Raw genomic sequence first — 17,423 nt, 5'->3', positions numbered from 1 at the left:
CCTCTGATTAAATCCGGGGTTTTCCTCTGGCTGACCTTTGATTCTTCTCAAGACCTTGGACCAATATGTAACTGAAACCCTAGAGTTCTGTTATAGCATAAAACATTCTTGCCTTGATATAAAATAACATCAACAGCCTCCCTAAAGATGATCTGAAACTACATCTGTGATATCCCTGGATACTGTCTGAAAAATGATGCTCATAAATGTTCAAAGTCTATCTTTAGATAGATAATGGTTGATGAAAACTGACCATTGACATGATGGGAAATATTAATTTCATGCTAAGACTAATGTCTTTTGTGTTAAACCATTCTAACAATTATTGACAAAAATGCTCTTGTCTTTGTTTCTAGTTAGGGGAAAAAATACCAACATATCAAAAAATGCATCAATACTTTTGATATTTACTATAATCAAATTGCTACCATGAAATATTATGCACTTTATAATAAGAACTTATATTTGTATACTGATTTGAAATGCTTTTACGTATATTATCTTGATAAATTCTAATAACCACTTGTGAATAAGATAATTTGCCCTTTACAAGTAAGACTGCTGAAGCTGAAAATGGTTAAATATCATGTCTAGTTTATTAGTAGAGTTAGGATTACTGAAAGAGAGAAAAAAAGAACTTTGGCTTAAACAAGATAAAATTTCTTTTTTTTCTTAAGCCTGCATGTTTATATTTCTCTCTCAAGTTCAAGGCTGCCATAATGCTTTGCTGATCAGAGATCAAAGATCCTTCCATCTTCTTGCTTTACAGTGTAAGGCATTCAGGCCCAAGTTCACCTCATTGTCAAAAAAGGCTGCTGAAGCTCCAGCAATTATGATTAGATTCTAGTTAGAAGGAAAAACAAGAAAGGGAAGAGTCATTTTCAGAAGTCATACATTTCTTTTGCTGACAAGATCATACATGGACACGTGGGGTTGAAACAGGGCCTGGGAAATCTTTTCTGTTTCAGGCTCCATGTGTCTAGTTGAAAATGGAGAGACTGTGAAAACAAGAGGGACTCTCTATAGAGGATCAACTTCCAGTTTCTGTTAACACTTAGCATCTCATATCCGGTAAATGATGATGCTTGGACCACCGCTCAGGCTTTCATGCTTCTTATCTCATGGTCTAACTGCAGCATGTTATCATATAATGAGAGAAGAGGTTAAAACATAACCTTCTTTTTCACCATTCATAGCTGTAAAGGTATCCATCATGATTCCTGCCCGCCTTCATTTTTTCCACAATTGTTTAGATATAAACTTTGAAGAAACACTACTATCAGTTGTAGTATTATGAAATATTAGTGTATGCAGAGACTGTCTATGGAGTTAACATCCAAAACTATTTCCCTGCATGCCGTGAAAAGTCCATAGTGCTTTCAATTGTTTTCTTGTTAAGAAAGAACTGAGTGTGTCAGTAAACAGTCGTGAAATGCATACCTCTTCTATCCCAGGCAAGATTTTAGATCGGTAATCATTTATTTTCAATGACTGAGTAAATGTCATTTGAGAGAACTACTGAGGATAAATAACCTACTAATTTCAGAGTGATACAACAATTTACATCTTGGGCTTGCTTGTCCCCTTTGGGACCAACCTTAGAAATTATGAATAATGTAGCCAACATTGGGGCACATAATTCAACACTGGAACTCTTAGCTTGCCCTGCAGGAGAGAGTATTTCTTGAGCATTTTGTCATTAAGGTATACAAAATATTGGAGTTAAGATTGGTTTAAAAGTTTGCTCAGTGATTGGCTGCAAATAGAACCATGCTCTACAGAATTTCAGTGCTTTTATATCAAAATGGCTTATGTTTAGAATTCTGCTTTCAGGCCTGATTCCGCAAAAGTCTAGAAGATGTGAGAAAACAAAACAAAAATGTTGAAGGAAATAAAACGCTGAATGAATGGATGTGAGCAGAACATAGCGGTTTAAAAAAGTCTACACAGGTCGAAAAGCCTTAAAGTCTGTGACTTGAGATATAAAAGAGAAAATTAAATAATTTCTCTTGGTTCAAAGAACTACAAATGCAGTTATTCTGATGTTGAGAAGCTGATCTGGAAGCTTAGACTTTTCATTAAGATAATAGTCTTCATATTTTAGTGACTGTCAGGATCACCTGCTAGGATTGTAACAGAGACGACTGTCCCCAGTGCCTGAGTTTCTGATTCAGTAGATCTGGGGTGAGGCTTGACATTTTAATTTCTTATAAATTCCCAGGTGATGGCAATGCTACTGGCCCAAGGACTTCACTTTAAGACCAATACAATACAGAATAGCTGCTCAAGGAAACCATTGAAATTGCATCTAGGACTAGATAGAATAAGGTTCTATGCAATGTTTTCAGTTCTATAGAAAATGGACTGCCCTTTATTGACAAGGCTTATAGATGTTTTCATTACTAATAAACACAAGATTCTGAGCTATGATCATTCAAGCAAGATTCACTAGAGATCTGTGCCCAGATAGTGCACGTTCTAACTTATCAGAAAGGGAAATGAGAGAAAGATTTGTTGTGATTGTTCGCCATCTGGGAGAGAGATGATGTTTATGGCACTCCCAGATCCCTGGCATGGCACCAAATTATGTCTGTGGAAAGACAAACAGTGCACAATTTATCCAGATGTTTAGCCTGTAACTTGACATAAGTCTCAACATTTAGAAATTTCAAATAAATCAAAGTTTTAAGTAAATCAGCCATCTGGATATTTAATTGATTTTTACATTCTAATCTAGTCTAATATTTTGGGGTCATATAGACTCAATCTTACCCTTTGTGCAATTGTCAGGTTAAGAAGTCTTCCCTGTCTCCTCACCTGGGCATCTGTCTACTTCTGGGTGCTTTCCAGCATGCAGCAGCTATACTACATGGATCCCCGAGGCACTTCTGTGTCTTTGAAGTTAGCCATCTCGCTGCATGTGATTTGTCATCTCTTTACTTCCCTTGTTAGACTTTCACAGCAAGAAATCCATGGAACCACTTAAAACGAAGTTTTGCCTGTAATGATTTCATCATGGTTACAATCTTTGAAAGAGGGGATTTTGTGAAAATGGACAATACGAGGTGACCATTCTGTCTGGATAGAACCATTAAATATCCAATAAATCTACGTTACCATGATTTACCTCAACAGACACTTTAAAGGCAGCATTTTCACTACGCAAGCCATATGAAGAAAGCTTAATTAAAATAAGGTAGGAGAAATGTTTTAAATAAGTGTGCATTTACATCTAGATAGAGAGATAAACTAATTACTATAAAATTAATACAAAACAAATATATAGTCAGGTTAAATGTATATGCTTCTATTTAGTTTCTGTCTAGTTTTTTACCTGAAGGAAAATACAAAAATTCTAGCTTTGGCAAACAGTATATAGTTTTCAAATGGTATTAGAAGCAATAGAATTTGAGTACAAGAAATGGATTTATTCATTCCACTGTGATTCATTTGAGACTTAAGGTGTGACTTACTTAAAGTGAAAACCAAATGAAACACACACACACACACACAGAAGGTATCTCCATGAATTTTTTGTCATATTTGTGATCTTTTTCATTATTCATTTTGGATTAAATAATGTAACATTAAAGCTTCTGATTATTTCTCATTTAGAAGCCTGATATTGTGGTGCTTCGATGACAAGTAGTTTTTTAGGTAATGCCACAAAAGGATGGGAACTTTTGGCTTTTGAGAGCATCTTTGAGATAAAAGCACCGCACTGTGCTGCTTTACACATAATGCTGATGAACATAGAAACTTCAAAGGCAATGCAAACTGACTCTAAAATCTCCTTTAGTTCATGTAAAAGAACACTCATTCAGAAACAAGGAAGAGAATAGGCAAGTTTTTCTGTACCAGATACCGATCGGAGCAACAATGTAGTGAAAGAAACCCTGAATCATGAGAATCTGTGAGTGATGATAGGAGCCACCAGACCAGAGGAGGCGGAATTGTACTGTGCTCCGGAAAGAGGTGAGTTAAATGTCCAAAGAGTCATCCAAACGTCAGTCCAGCGGTGCTCACGTTAACTATGAACAATGATTCCCCAATCTCAATATACTGAAACCCATGCCTATGATTAACAGAAAGTCCTGCCCTTTCCAGAAAGGCCAGGGATAAAAAAATTGCATGTGAAATCCAGGTAGTGAGTACAAATCTCAATTCACAGCACAGCCAGTGCTTCCGGAGGGTTGAGGAAAACCCAGCTGGCCAGTGTGGCTGACACAGAATGAGTGAGGAGGATATATTCTTCGGGGAGAGAAAGGTGTAAGCGAACGGGGTTGAAGAGGACAGCTCATATTGTTTGGGTATTTCGGTATTCGTTTGAATATTCAGTATTTGTCTAAACTCTACATTCTGACAAAAATAATTTTATTTCTAATGAGGCCCCCAGGTCCTACGAAAATCAGAGAATGCGGCACAATATTTGATTTAAGGGTTTCAGGATATTCTGTGATAGAAGTGGCTATAATGATAATTAAGAAGCTGGTCTACCAAAATCTCTTCAGAGAGACCCCTAACTCTACAGGACGGCAGATTCGAGTGCCTGCTTTCCTGTGGAGCAATGCTGTCCAGACATTTTAAAAAGTATTTAAAATTTTCAGAATAGCTTTATTATTTACAGAAAAATTGAGAAGATAGTTTTTAGAGTTTCCACATACTCCATACCCAGTTTTCCCTATTATTAATATGCTGCATATGCCACAATTAATGAAGCAATCAATACCAATGCATTCTCATTATAAAGTACATAGATTCTGTAGGTTTCCTTAGTTTCTACCTGATGTTCTTTTTCAGTTCTAAGATCCCACATTCTATTTAGTGACCATGTCTCCTTAGATTCTTCTCGGCTGCGACAATTTAGCAGGCTTTCCTTGTTTTTGATGTCCTTGACACATGTGAGGAGTGCTAATTGGGTGTCGTAGAATGCCTCCTGATTAATGTGTTCATGATGATTACACTAGAGTTGTGTGTGTGGGGGAGACCAGAGAGATAATGTACCATTTTTGTCACATCATTTACAGGGTACACAATGTCAGCATGACTTATTACTGTGAACCTTAACTTTGATTACCTAGCTGAAACGTTTGTCATGTTTTTCCATTACAAATTACTCTTTTATTTACCTCTTCATATTGTGATCTTTGGAAAGAAAACACACAGTCCACACATAAGGAGTAAGGGACCTCATAAATGTTGACAGGAATAATTGCCATTTTCCTCATTTATTAAATAGAAAAGTAGAATTTTTATTTTCTCTTTCTTCAAATAATTATTTGGAAATATGACCTAAGGGTCAACACCTCCTAATATTTATTAAATCCAACTTATCAAATCCAATTAGCTTGAATCTTCATTGCCTTGGCACAGTGGGAAATTTATCATTCCTCCTGGTTTCTGTGGAATTTCTAGAGCTGCTTATGGTTTTTTCTAGTTACCCCTTGTTCTGATTTTCTGCTTCCTTGGAACGCATAATCCTTTTCACAATGCGCCTCTTTGAGGCTAGTCTTTTTCCTCCAACTATCCACCCAAATGTGGAAAATAGCACTGATTCCTTGATTTCACAATAGATTTACTTGAAAATGTGGATGCTGGGAAGGTGGAAGGATCACATAGTGTATCTGGGGGAATAATGTTACTTTACTGCACAGCAAGAAAGAATTTAACATTAACTATTAGGCATTTGTAATATTGGATACACTGAACTATGTTGCCTTTTGTCCATTTTTCACATTGTCTGTCTACCATTGGCATCGTGAGGAACTTCCTATTTGGTTGTTCTTCATTCTTGGATTCTGCATTTCCACCGTTTTTCCAGAATTTTCTTATCCAAGTAACTTCTTCAGATTCCTGGTTTCTTCACAATCTCCACCTCTGAATACTGGCAAACTCTCAGAATACTTTTATTTGTTACTATGTTCAAGAATGTATGTATTATGGCCTCATTCCATCTTATCTTGTTGTGTGCCTGGGGCTATCATTCCACAAGGAGATGACTCATCAAGATATTTTGCTGTACAAACAAAGTTTGGTCTTCTGAAGAATTCTGACATAGGCTCTTTCACATGTTTTTTTCCCTTCTGGAATCCCTCCTTCCCTACCCACCACCGTCCTGTCCCCCATCTTCTCTTGTAGTTAGAAACTGTGAATTACCAATCCGTGTTCAGTCAGGAAGATGGGATTCACTTTAGATACTTCAGGGATTAATTCTGGAAACTGGCAACAAAGGTGATTGAAGATAAGGAGAAAGAGACAAACCATAGGAATCAGAAAGTTATAGTAGGAAGGACTGGGAGTCCCAAAGGGACAAGGGTCATGAAGTAGCTCTCACTGCCAGGCTGGAGCCCGGGAGCACATGCTTCCTGCTAAAAGGCTGGAGATTCTGCCACGGACACACATCAGCTCCTCTGCAGCCGTTGCCACTGCTGAAGTTAGTGGGACAGTAATTGGGTCTCCTGATGCCATGATTGCTGCACCTGAGCAGGAGCTCTGACTATAGTTTTTGAGGGTGATGGAATTTTCTGGTGCACTCAGTCACTTGCAGTTGCCTGCTATGTGCCCTCAGAACACAGGAGAACATCTTATAGTCCCTCATATTAGAATTCCTTATGTGGCCTCGATTGATGAAACCTAATCATAAACCAACAACCCAGGGAGACTTGGAATTGTTTGCAGGCTCTGGCTCCTTTCAGTGCAAAAGAAAACAGGACAATGGAGCTGAGTAGCCAGGGATCTTACATGTGACAGTAGGTCCCCCCATTTGTTTTTTCAGCATAAATAAAACTTCTATCCATTTTTAACTTCCACGCAGCAAAAAGAGCAATGACATCATCCCACAAATAGTCCTGATAAGACTAGAGAAAACTGTATCTCTTCCCAAAAAAGGAATGACAAAAGTCCTACCAGTCACAATATCCTTATCTAACACTTCCTTTTTTAATTCTATCAATTGCCTTGATATTCCACACCCTAAAGATCAAATTCTAATATTAATCACCATCATTACTCCTTAAACAAAATAGTTTCATTCCTCTAACTGGCTGCAAGGTTCTGATGAATATTCATAGTGCATTTTTTTTCTTTCCATCCATGTTGCCTCTTTCCTTAGCCATCCCTCAGCTTGTCCATGCTCTTCCTCTGAAGGCTTAAGCTACATCTTTGTTTTTAAGGTGCCAAGAAAATGCCATTTTTGTATGTGCTATCATCTGCTATTAATTTTACTATTCAATACTGAAGTACTACAAATCATGCTCAACTTATAAGGGTGCCAAATGGTTGTCAGCATTACGGTTGCTTACCCTTGTGATCCTGTGACTGACAGGGAACTGTGGCTGACTGCCAGCACCCAGCATTATGAGAGAGGATGGTACCCATATTGGTAGCTGGGGAAAAGATCAAAATTCAAACTCTGCTTTCTACTGAATGCATATCACTTCTACACCATCATAAAGTCAAAAAAGTTGTAAGTCAAACCAATGTAAATCTGGGGCCATCTGTGCAAGATACTTTTGACAGAGTCTTCACTTCTTCTACTCTTAAATAACAAACCCATTTCCTACTGACATTTGAGATCAGCCACTGCATCCTATATAGTAGTCTTCTTTTTCTTTCTTTTTTGTCTATGAAGGGCATTGGTATGAGGATCCCCAAATATCTAGATGTCTATTTATACTTTCAGTTTTCTGAAATCATTTTATAGATCATTGCCTCCCTCCCTTGAGAACTAAGACCTCTTTATAGGCAAGTCTAAAGTTCAAGGGATAAGAATCAAATGTTATTTTAAAAGTGAAGCATTAAGATTAATGATGATAGAAATCACTCTATTTTTTAAAAATTATTATTTGAGAGAGAGTGAGCACACACACACCAGCAGGGGGGAGGAGTAGAAAGAAAGGGGGGGAGAGTGAAAGGGGGGGAAAAAGGGAGAGAGAGAGAGAGAAAGAGAGAGAGAGAGAGAGAGAGAGAGAGAGAGAGAGAGAGAGAGAGAGAGAGTCCTAAGTAGGCTCCATGCTCAGTGCATTGCCTGACTTGGGTCTCGATCCCACAACCCTAGGATCATGACCTGAGCCAAAATCAAGAATCAGATGCTCAACAGACTGAGCCACCCATGTGCCCCAGGAGTAACTCTACTTCTACACCTTGATTCCTGGGTTCACATATTCTGGATATGAGAGAAATAGTGTCATATATTGGTTGCTGGTTTGAGCATATAGACACTATTTAGCATATGATCTCAGCCCTAGAACATGTTGTCAGCTAGCCAAGTAAAGTTTGCATTAGGCCATTACATCATTCTAACAGCATAGATATTTTTGGATGATGGGGCACATTGGAAGACCAATGAATACCTTGAGAATGAGCCTATTTTCTTCTTTTGCTGTAGAATGAGTTCTTGGGTCAAGAGCAATGTGATGTTGGATAACATGTGAATAAAGAGTTGAGTTAGGATAAAAATAAAGAATTCTAGAAACATGACTTTAGATAGAATCTATAGTGTCTATTAAAAGGAGGAAGAGTTATGTCCCACTCTAAAATGGTAGGAATTCACTACAGTGAAGCTGCTGTCAGCTAGTTTCTAGATCCCATCCCCCACACCCCCCTCCAAAGGTAGTGGTGTCATTTTGAGGACTCATTGTAATGTCTGTCTAGCATTCAGCATTGGCAATAGCAAGAACCAGTCTTTGGTAAGGGGAAGAAATTTCAAGAACTTTTAATCTACTGGGTCATGAGGCCCAAGTAACAGAACAGCTTGCATTGGATCCTGAACTTGTTGTAGAGCTTTCTTTTATTTTTGGCATCTGCTCAAAAGTGGCAGCCTTCTAACTGGTCAATGGGTCAGAGAAGCACATTTTAGTCTTGTTTCCAGGATCCAGAAAGGACACCAAGCATTTTGTCACTTTCTTGGTGGTTGCTTGTACAGAACAATTATTTGACCTTCATTAAGGAGGACTAATGGACATACATGTCCTAGACTACATGCACTGGGCTACAAGACCCCAAGACTATTAGATCTATATGCCCTATACCATAAACCTTTTGAAACCTCACTGAAGTGGCAGGCTGTGAATTTAATGGGATTTATTCACTACATTTTGATAGTTATATGTCTTACCAAGTCATCTAGGATATTTACTACAACCTTCTCATGAGATGCAACCAGATGCAATCCTGTCTTCCCCATTATTCACAGGGTTCTCAGTCTATGCATTGAATTGGTTTTGGAACTCCACCCCTTGAAATTGCTTCAAAACAAACATCTTGACCTAACAGAGAATTTAGTTTCTTACATATCAAATGAAACTTTAGTAGCAGTCTACACACCTATCTTAAGCTTGTAAGATACCAACACCAACATTTCTGTGGGTCATATAATTCTGAAACTACTCTAGATCTGCTACCCATTTACATCAACACGTCTCCTTTGCTTTGGTGGTCAGGCCCTGTTTTCCAGCCTCTGCACCTCTGGGATCCCATCATCCTCATTGAAATCAGAGAACCCATTTCTGTGAAGGCATCTCCACTGGCCTCTCCATCATGCGGAGCACTATTACAGCTTTCCAGTATTGCTAGTGCTTTTTACATCATGGGGTGTCTCAATGCCTCAGCAAAGGAAGTGTCCATTGGGCCTTTGCAATTAGAGTATTGATAAGCAGTAGACTCCAAAATTTCCACATCCTTAAGCCTTAAGATGAATTTCTCTACTGACATCTCAACTGTAATTTAATAGAGTCCTTACTTCAGGCCAGGTTTTTGTCAATCATTCACTCAAACTATCAGTGCCACACCTGACTTCTGGAACTAGCATGTTGAATTTGGGATTTCTGATTAGAGTATCCATATCAACAAAATTGGTCAGATTCAACATTGAATTCTTTGTTGGCCTAGAACACTTACTATCTATTTCCCACATAAAATGTCCAAGTATCTGCAAATTAGCGTATACATCCTTAATAAATTACCAGAGGCATTGTCTCTGAGAAAGAGTTACCGTGACTGCTGTGGCTGGGAACCATATATAATATTGCTGGAGCTTCAGCTGCCCGTAGTCACTAACTTCTTATTTAATTGCTTCATTTGTAGAAGAATGGACTTCTATAATGTCTGCTTCCTTGAATTTAATTCAGTTTTCCTTAGAGTATAACACAAAAATAGCTTTTGGGAATATTTTAAGGATGTGTGAAAAGAAAATTAATTCTTCAGAGGCTACAAGTGTAAAATATTAGGTTTCATAAAGCATATTAATCAATTTGTTGGTCTCTATATATTTTTGTTATTGTTTATTTCCATGTGAAAATTTAAAATAGTTGTGTTAACCTTTCTCACAGTGGTTGCTTTTGTTAATTTTTCTTTGCATTTACAGGGTTTTGTTCTTCACATTTTAATCCTGCTACTAAACCATCCTGGTGGATTACCTAGTCTGTCAATGTAGAATGTCTCCTTTGCCCCAATTTAATTTTTGCTTTGATATTTTTTGCTTCCTATGTGTCTTGTTTTATTTTGTTGGTAGTTTATAATAATTCTGATTGTTTTATTTTTGCTATTTAATACCATTATTGTATAAAAATACAGAGCTAAATTTGTTTTTTAGAAAACAATATGGCATTGGCTTCTTAAAAAGGAAGTCTTGCTTATTTCCATTTACTATAATAACTAATATATTTGAGTAGCTACTTTTATTTTACTCAATATAAAGAAGTAAATCACAAAGTAATATTTTAAAAATGACTCAAAAGAAAAATGAAATAAAAATTATTATACAAGCAATATTGCATTATACTGGAAAGACTGAACAAGAGTGATGTCTGAATAAAATTGTCAAAAAATAGGAAAATAATTATTAGAAAATAAAATTATCAATAATTCTACCACCAAGCAGTAAGTACTATTAATTATATTTGGTGTATTTTTTGCATTCTACACATATTGTTTTATATCTCTAAAGTCAAACTGTAGGGGCGCCTGGGTGGCTCAGTCGGTTAAACCTCCGACTTCGGCTCAGGTCAGATCTCACATTCGTGGGTTCGAGCCCCGCGTCAGGCTCTGTGCTGACAGCTAGCTCAGAGCCTGGAGCCTGCTTCCGGTTCTGTGTCTCCCTCTCTCTCTGTCTCCCCCTCTCATGCTCTGTCTGTCTCTGTATCAAAAATAAATAAAACATTAAAAAAATTTAATGTAAAGTCAAACTGTGTAAACAATGTTACTTTTTTCTTATCGTTATTATATCATAAGCATTTTTCCATATCATTAAGTATCCTTTGTAAACAATATCTTTAATGATTGCATTTTGTTGTCATATGTCATAACATTCTTTACTAATTATAACTCTATTATGAAAATGTGAGTTTTTTCTTGTCATTTACTATTATTAATACATCTTTGAATGCATTTTAATTGGTTTCTTAGATACCAAAAATAAATTTATTTCAAAAATGTTTTCAAAAAAATGGGTCCTTGATACATAATGCTTGACTCCATTCCAAAAATGTGTATCAATTTATGTTCCCACCATACTGAGTTTAAGATTGAAAGTTAAATTTAATTCCATGCTTAATCAAAATATTAGCATTTTGTTCATCATTTTATTTCTACTGCCTCCACAGTTCTTGGCACATAGAGTGGGTATGTAGAAAATATTTTTGAGTGAATAATTGAATTATTCCCATGTAGCCAATGTGCTAGAGCAGAAAAGTTATAATCCTTTAGAGCACAAGAGGATCGTTTATTTGCAAAATGGATTAATGATTTTCTAAAAGTTATGCAGCTATTTTTTTAAATCTAGAAGTAGACACAGTTTATTGACTCCAATCCTTTGTGTTCTTTTTAAAGATTTTATTAATTTAGATTTTTTTCTAGTTGATAATGTCTCTATATATCAAGTCTAAGATATCATACAACTTTAAATATATATATATATTTAAAATTTTTTTTAATGCTTTTATTTATTTTTGATACAGAAGAGACAGAGCATGAGAGGGGGAGGGTCAGAGAGAGAGGGAGACACAGAATCTGAAACAGGCTCCAGGCTCTGAGCTAGCTGTCAGCACAGAGCCTGACGCGGGGCTCGAACCCACGAATGTGAGATCTGACCTGAGCCGAAGTCGGAGGCTTAATCGACTGAGCCACCCAGGCGCCCCTAAATATATATTTTTATTTGAAATCCAACTTACCATATTCACAAAATTCGCCATGTACACTAACACATATATACAAATCAGATTGCTCAATAATCAATGACAAACTACAATGAATTGACAAGTTGAACCATTTATCTCTGTGTGTATGAGTGATTTCTATTTTACATGGGATTTCCCCTGAGAGAATTCTCCAAATTTATGTGTGAGGAAGTTAGAACTTAGGTAGGAATGAAGTCAGGTGATAGAATCTGGGGACTGTCAGAATATTAGAAGTGAAAAGGAGAGATCTCAGTAAGAAGAAACCCACAAGAAAGCACTTTCAAATATATATATAAGGAGGAAGTAATGGAGATACTGAGTCAGAAAACCCCTTTAAGAAACATTGGCCAAAAAATAATATTCTGTATTTGCTTAAAAATAGTAACGCAATAGGAAGTTTAGCAAAGACCAAGCAAGAGAGATAAAAAGCCTTATCTAGATATGACATTGTCACTCACAGAAAACAAATGATAAAAAAAAAAAAAACAACACCTAGGGGCACCTGGGTGGTTCAATTGGTTAAGTATCCTATTTCGGCTCAGGTCATGATCTCACAGGCTGTGGGTTCCAGCCCTGCGTCAGACTCTGTGCTGACAACTCAGATTCTGTGTCTCCATCTCTCTCTGCCCCTCCCCTGCCTGTGCACTGTCTCTGTCTCCCAAAAAAACCTTTTTTTTTTTAATTAAAAGAAAAATAAAAAGACCTATTAAAGAACAGGGGAGGAGATACTTTACATCCAGGACAACTCCAATAAGGATGAGAGCTATCTTTTCATCATAAAAGTTGTAAATCACCAGACAATGGACAACTTCTTTAAAGTGCCAGGAGGAAGAGGAGGAGGAGGAGGAGGAGGAGGAGGAGAAGAAGAGGAAGAAGAGGAAGAGGAGGAGGAGGAGGAAGAAGAAAATGTCTGTCAACTTTGAAGTCCATATCCCCAAAAATACCATTCAGAATTAAGGCAAAATAATGACATTATAAATAATCAAATGTTGATACAAAGTTATGCCTTCACCATGGCAAGAAATGTCCACTACATCCTCTCTCTCATGATTAGTAGATGGCTTATGGAAGCAAGTCAACTTGGAAACGCAACCCAGATGGTGTGTGTGTGTGTGTGTGTGTGTGTGTGTGTGTGTGCGTGCGTGTGTTTTCTATTATTTTTATGGTAAAATGGTGACCTGGGAACCCAAAAGTTCTATAGAAATCCTATATATCTGACCATAGGAATCTAGGAAAGGGACGAGCAGGGGGTAGGTAGGAAGGGAATTCCAGAGAGGTGAGAGCTAGAAAGAGGAATTCCATAACTCTTTCTATGAACCTGCATGTCTCAGGTTTACCTGGCTATGCATGAACGAGACACACCCCCAACCATGTAACAAAGATGTTGAGAGCTGACCGTATTTAAACAGTGGCCCAAATCTCAAACTAACCGCATATGTGTGGCAGAACCAAAGCAGCATAAGAGAAGCTTTGAAAACTAGAGATTAGAACTTCTGCTCACAGAAGGCAGGTCTGAACCTACCTGAATTAATTATCTACTAAAACAACAATAACAATAAAAGCAACATTCTCCAGAAGATTTTAACAGAACATACACTTTACAAAAAATAATAATAAGATTTAAAATATCCCTTGATATTAAATTGCTTGACATGAAAAGACCCAGAAAATGTGACCACTTTTCAAGGGAAGCAAAGATCTGAAGAAAGAGGTAGATGTCAGACTTTTCCAAAGGTTTTAAAGCAGATAATACAATTGTTTTGTAAAGCTGAACACACATTAAATGAATGAAAAGCAAGAATTCTCAGCAGAGAAATAAAAACAAAATTAATTGGAAATTTTAGAGCTGAAAAAATGAATATCTAAAATGAAAAAACTATTGGATGGGCTCAATAGAAAAACAAATATGATAGAGGGAAGAGTGAAGTTGATGATAGATCAGTAGAAAATTATATTATCACTACAACAGATGCATAAAAAGCATTTGGAAAATTTTAATATCTTTTTAAACTCACAGCAACAGAAATTAGAAGGAATCTTTCTCAATCTGATAAAGGACTTCTGTTAAAGCAACAACATCACCACTTAAATTGGACATCATTCTTTTTTTTTAATAGTTTATTTTCAAACTGGTTTCCATAATAAACTCAGTGCTTCTCCCCACAAGTGCCCCCCACCATGACCATCACCCCCTTTCCTCCCTCCCCCTCCCCCTTCAGTCCATGGTTCGTTTTCAGTATTCAATAGTCTTTCATGTCCCTCTCTCTCCCCAGCTCTCTTTCTCCCTTCCTCTCCCTATGGTCCTCTGTTAGGTTTCTCCTGTTAGACCTATGAGTGCAAACATATGGTATCTGTCCTTCTCTGCCTGACTTATTTCGCTTAGCATGAAACCCTCGAGGTCCATCCACTTTCCTATAAATGGCCATATTTCATTCTTTCTCATTGACATGTAATACTCCATTGTATACATGGAGTATTGATTCATTCATCAGGTGATGGATGGACATCATTCTTAATGGCTATTAGTAAATTAATACCTCCCAAAGTGAGGAAAAGTTAAAAAATTCCAACTCTCACCATTATTCTTCAACGTTGTACTGAATATCCTAGTGAATCCAAATAAATAAATAAAATATTGAGAAGAGAGAAGCAATCCTGTTTATTCTCAGATTATATGATTGTTAAAAAGAAAATTCTATGCAGGCACATGGGTGGTTCAGTTTGTTGAACATGGGACTCTTGATTTTGGCTCAGGTCGTGATCTTGTGGTTCATGAGTTCTAGCTTCACATCAGACTCTGTCATGGAGTCCACTTGGGATTCTCTCTCTCTGCCTCTCTCTGCCTCTCCCCTGCTCACATGCACTCTCTCTCTCGAAATAAATAAACTTAAAAAGAAAAGACAAGGGGCGCCTGGGTGGCTCAGTCGGTTGAGCCTCCGGCTTCGGCTCGGGTCAGATCTCACGTTTGTGGGTTCGAGCCCCGCGTCGGGCTCTGTGCTGACAGCTAGCTCAGAGCCTGGAGCCTACTTCCGGTTCTGTGTCTCCTTCTGTCTCTGCCCCTCCTCCTCTCATGCTCTGTCTCTGTATCAAAAATAAATAAAACATTAAAAAAAAAGAAAAGACAAGAAAAGAAAATTCTATGGTGCCTACAAAAACAATCTATTAGACCTTATAAGTAAATTCAACAAAGTCGTATCACTTATAGACACAAATTTAAAAATCAATTGTATTTTCAGTTACAAACAATAAGCAGTTAGGAAATGTAGTTAAAAAAAGAATAACATTAGAGTAATAATAACAGGGGCACCTATGTCGCTCAGTCGGTTAAGCATCCAACTCTTGACTTTGGCTCAGATCTCACAGTGAGCCTTGAATTGGGCTCTGAGGTGACAATGTGAAACCTGCTTGGAATTCTCTCTCTCCCACTCACTGCCACTCCCCTGCTTGCTCTCTATCTCTCTCTCAAAATAAATTTAAAAATAAACTAAAAAAAAGAATAACAATAACAGAATATTCTTATTAATAAATTGTTATTATTAATAAAATAAAGAACAACATCAAAAATATAACCATCTTAGGAATTAATTTAATAAATGTGTACAAGACTCCCTCAAAAGTAAAAAATATAGTTAAGAAAAATTAAGCACACACTCATAAACACACAAAAAACATTTTTGTAGATTTAAAGATCCACTGTTTTTAAGATGTTACTTTCTAAATTGATTTCTATATTCATTGAAATCTATTAAAATCCAAGCCGATATTTTATAAAATATATGAAATAATTATAATATTTTTATGAAAATGCAAGGATCTATAGTAAGCAAAGCAAACTAAAAAATAGTTGGAATACTTTCTGATTTTGCGACTTAAAAATAAAACTATTATAATGAGGATAATGTGGTTTTGGTACAAAGATAGGCAAAGTAGTAAAATGACTAGACAAAGATCCAATTTACGTAGTAAATTGAATTTTAGTAAAGGCACTAATGTAATCCAATGTGTAATAAATTGTTTTTACAACAAATGATGCTGGAGTAACTGGATATTCATGAGCAAAGTTGAATCTCAACACTGCCTCACAAAAATTAATTTGATCATAAACCTAGACACAAAAGCTAAATGCAAACTTAGGGAAAAAATGCAGAGGAATTGATACATGACTTTGGTTTAAGGAAAGAATTCTTATACAGGTTGTAAGAGACTTGTGAACAAAATCCTCAAATGAAAAGATATAATAATGACAAATACAATTTTTTGTGTGAAAAAAGTGTTCACCATCATTAGTTATCAAGGAAATTAAAATTACCCTGACACGCTATGTCACATACAGTAGGAAGGACCCAAACTAAAAAGTGTGTTAGTACCAAGCGTTGGCAAGGATGTGGAGGGAATGGAACTCTCTCGCATTGCTGATGGGAATATAAAATGATACATTAAAAAAAAGTGTGGCAGGGTCTTATATACGTAAAATATATGTATCCTAGGGTCTATCAATTCTACTCATAGCCATTTACCTAAAATAAATTCAAGATGTGTGTCACAAAATAATTACACAAGTATTTTTATTGTAGCTTTCTTCATAATAAACTCAAACTGGAAATGATCCAAATTTCCAACAATAAGAGAATGGATAAATTGTGGTATATCCATACAGATATATTCAGTAATAAAAAAGATGCATGGGAAAACACAAATGAATCTCAAAAAACATCAGCCAAATGAGAGAAAGTAGGCATAAAAGAGGGTATATGGGACCATGTATACAAAATTTCAAAACAGACAAATCTAAGCTATGTTTTATATTGAAGAGATGTTGTCTTGGGGCTGAAGAAGAGGATTTCAACCCCAAAAAGGCACCCAGGAACTTCCTTAGCAATGGAAATTTTACATAAAATTTTTGTAAAACTGCATGCAAAAATAATAAAATTATATACATAATATATTTTATGTATATAAATAACTGTTAAGATCATACAGATATATATTGTTATGAAAAGCAATTGAACTCTACACTTAAAATGGACACATCTAAATGTATATAGATTATACCTCAACAAATATTAATTATATACAAACCAGCATTATAATTATCATTGATTGTAAGATATTTATAACATCTTAACCACATATTATATTTATAATATAATATAACCACAACTGATGGAGTGGTTGAGTTGTGGGTTCAATCTCTGTGCAGTCACACACTAATTTCTGGAAATTGAAATTGATTTGAGGTACTACTTTACA

Source organism: Suricata suricatta, chromosome 4, assembly GCF_006229205.1.
Source record: "Suricata suricatta isolate VVHF042 chromosome 4, meerkat_22Aug2017_6uvM2_HiC, whole genome shotgun sequence".
Classification (NCBI taxonomy): Eukaryota; Metazoa; Chordata; class Mammalia; order Carnivora; family Herpestidae; genus Suricata; species Suricata suricatta.
This window is presented reverse-complemented; position numbering follows the sequence as displayed.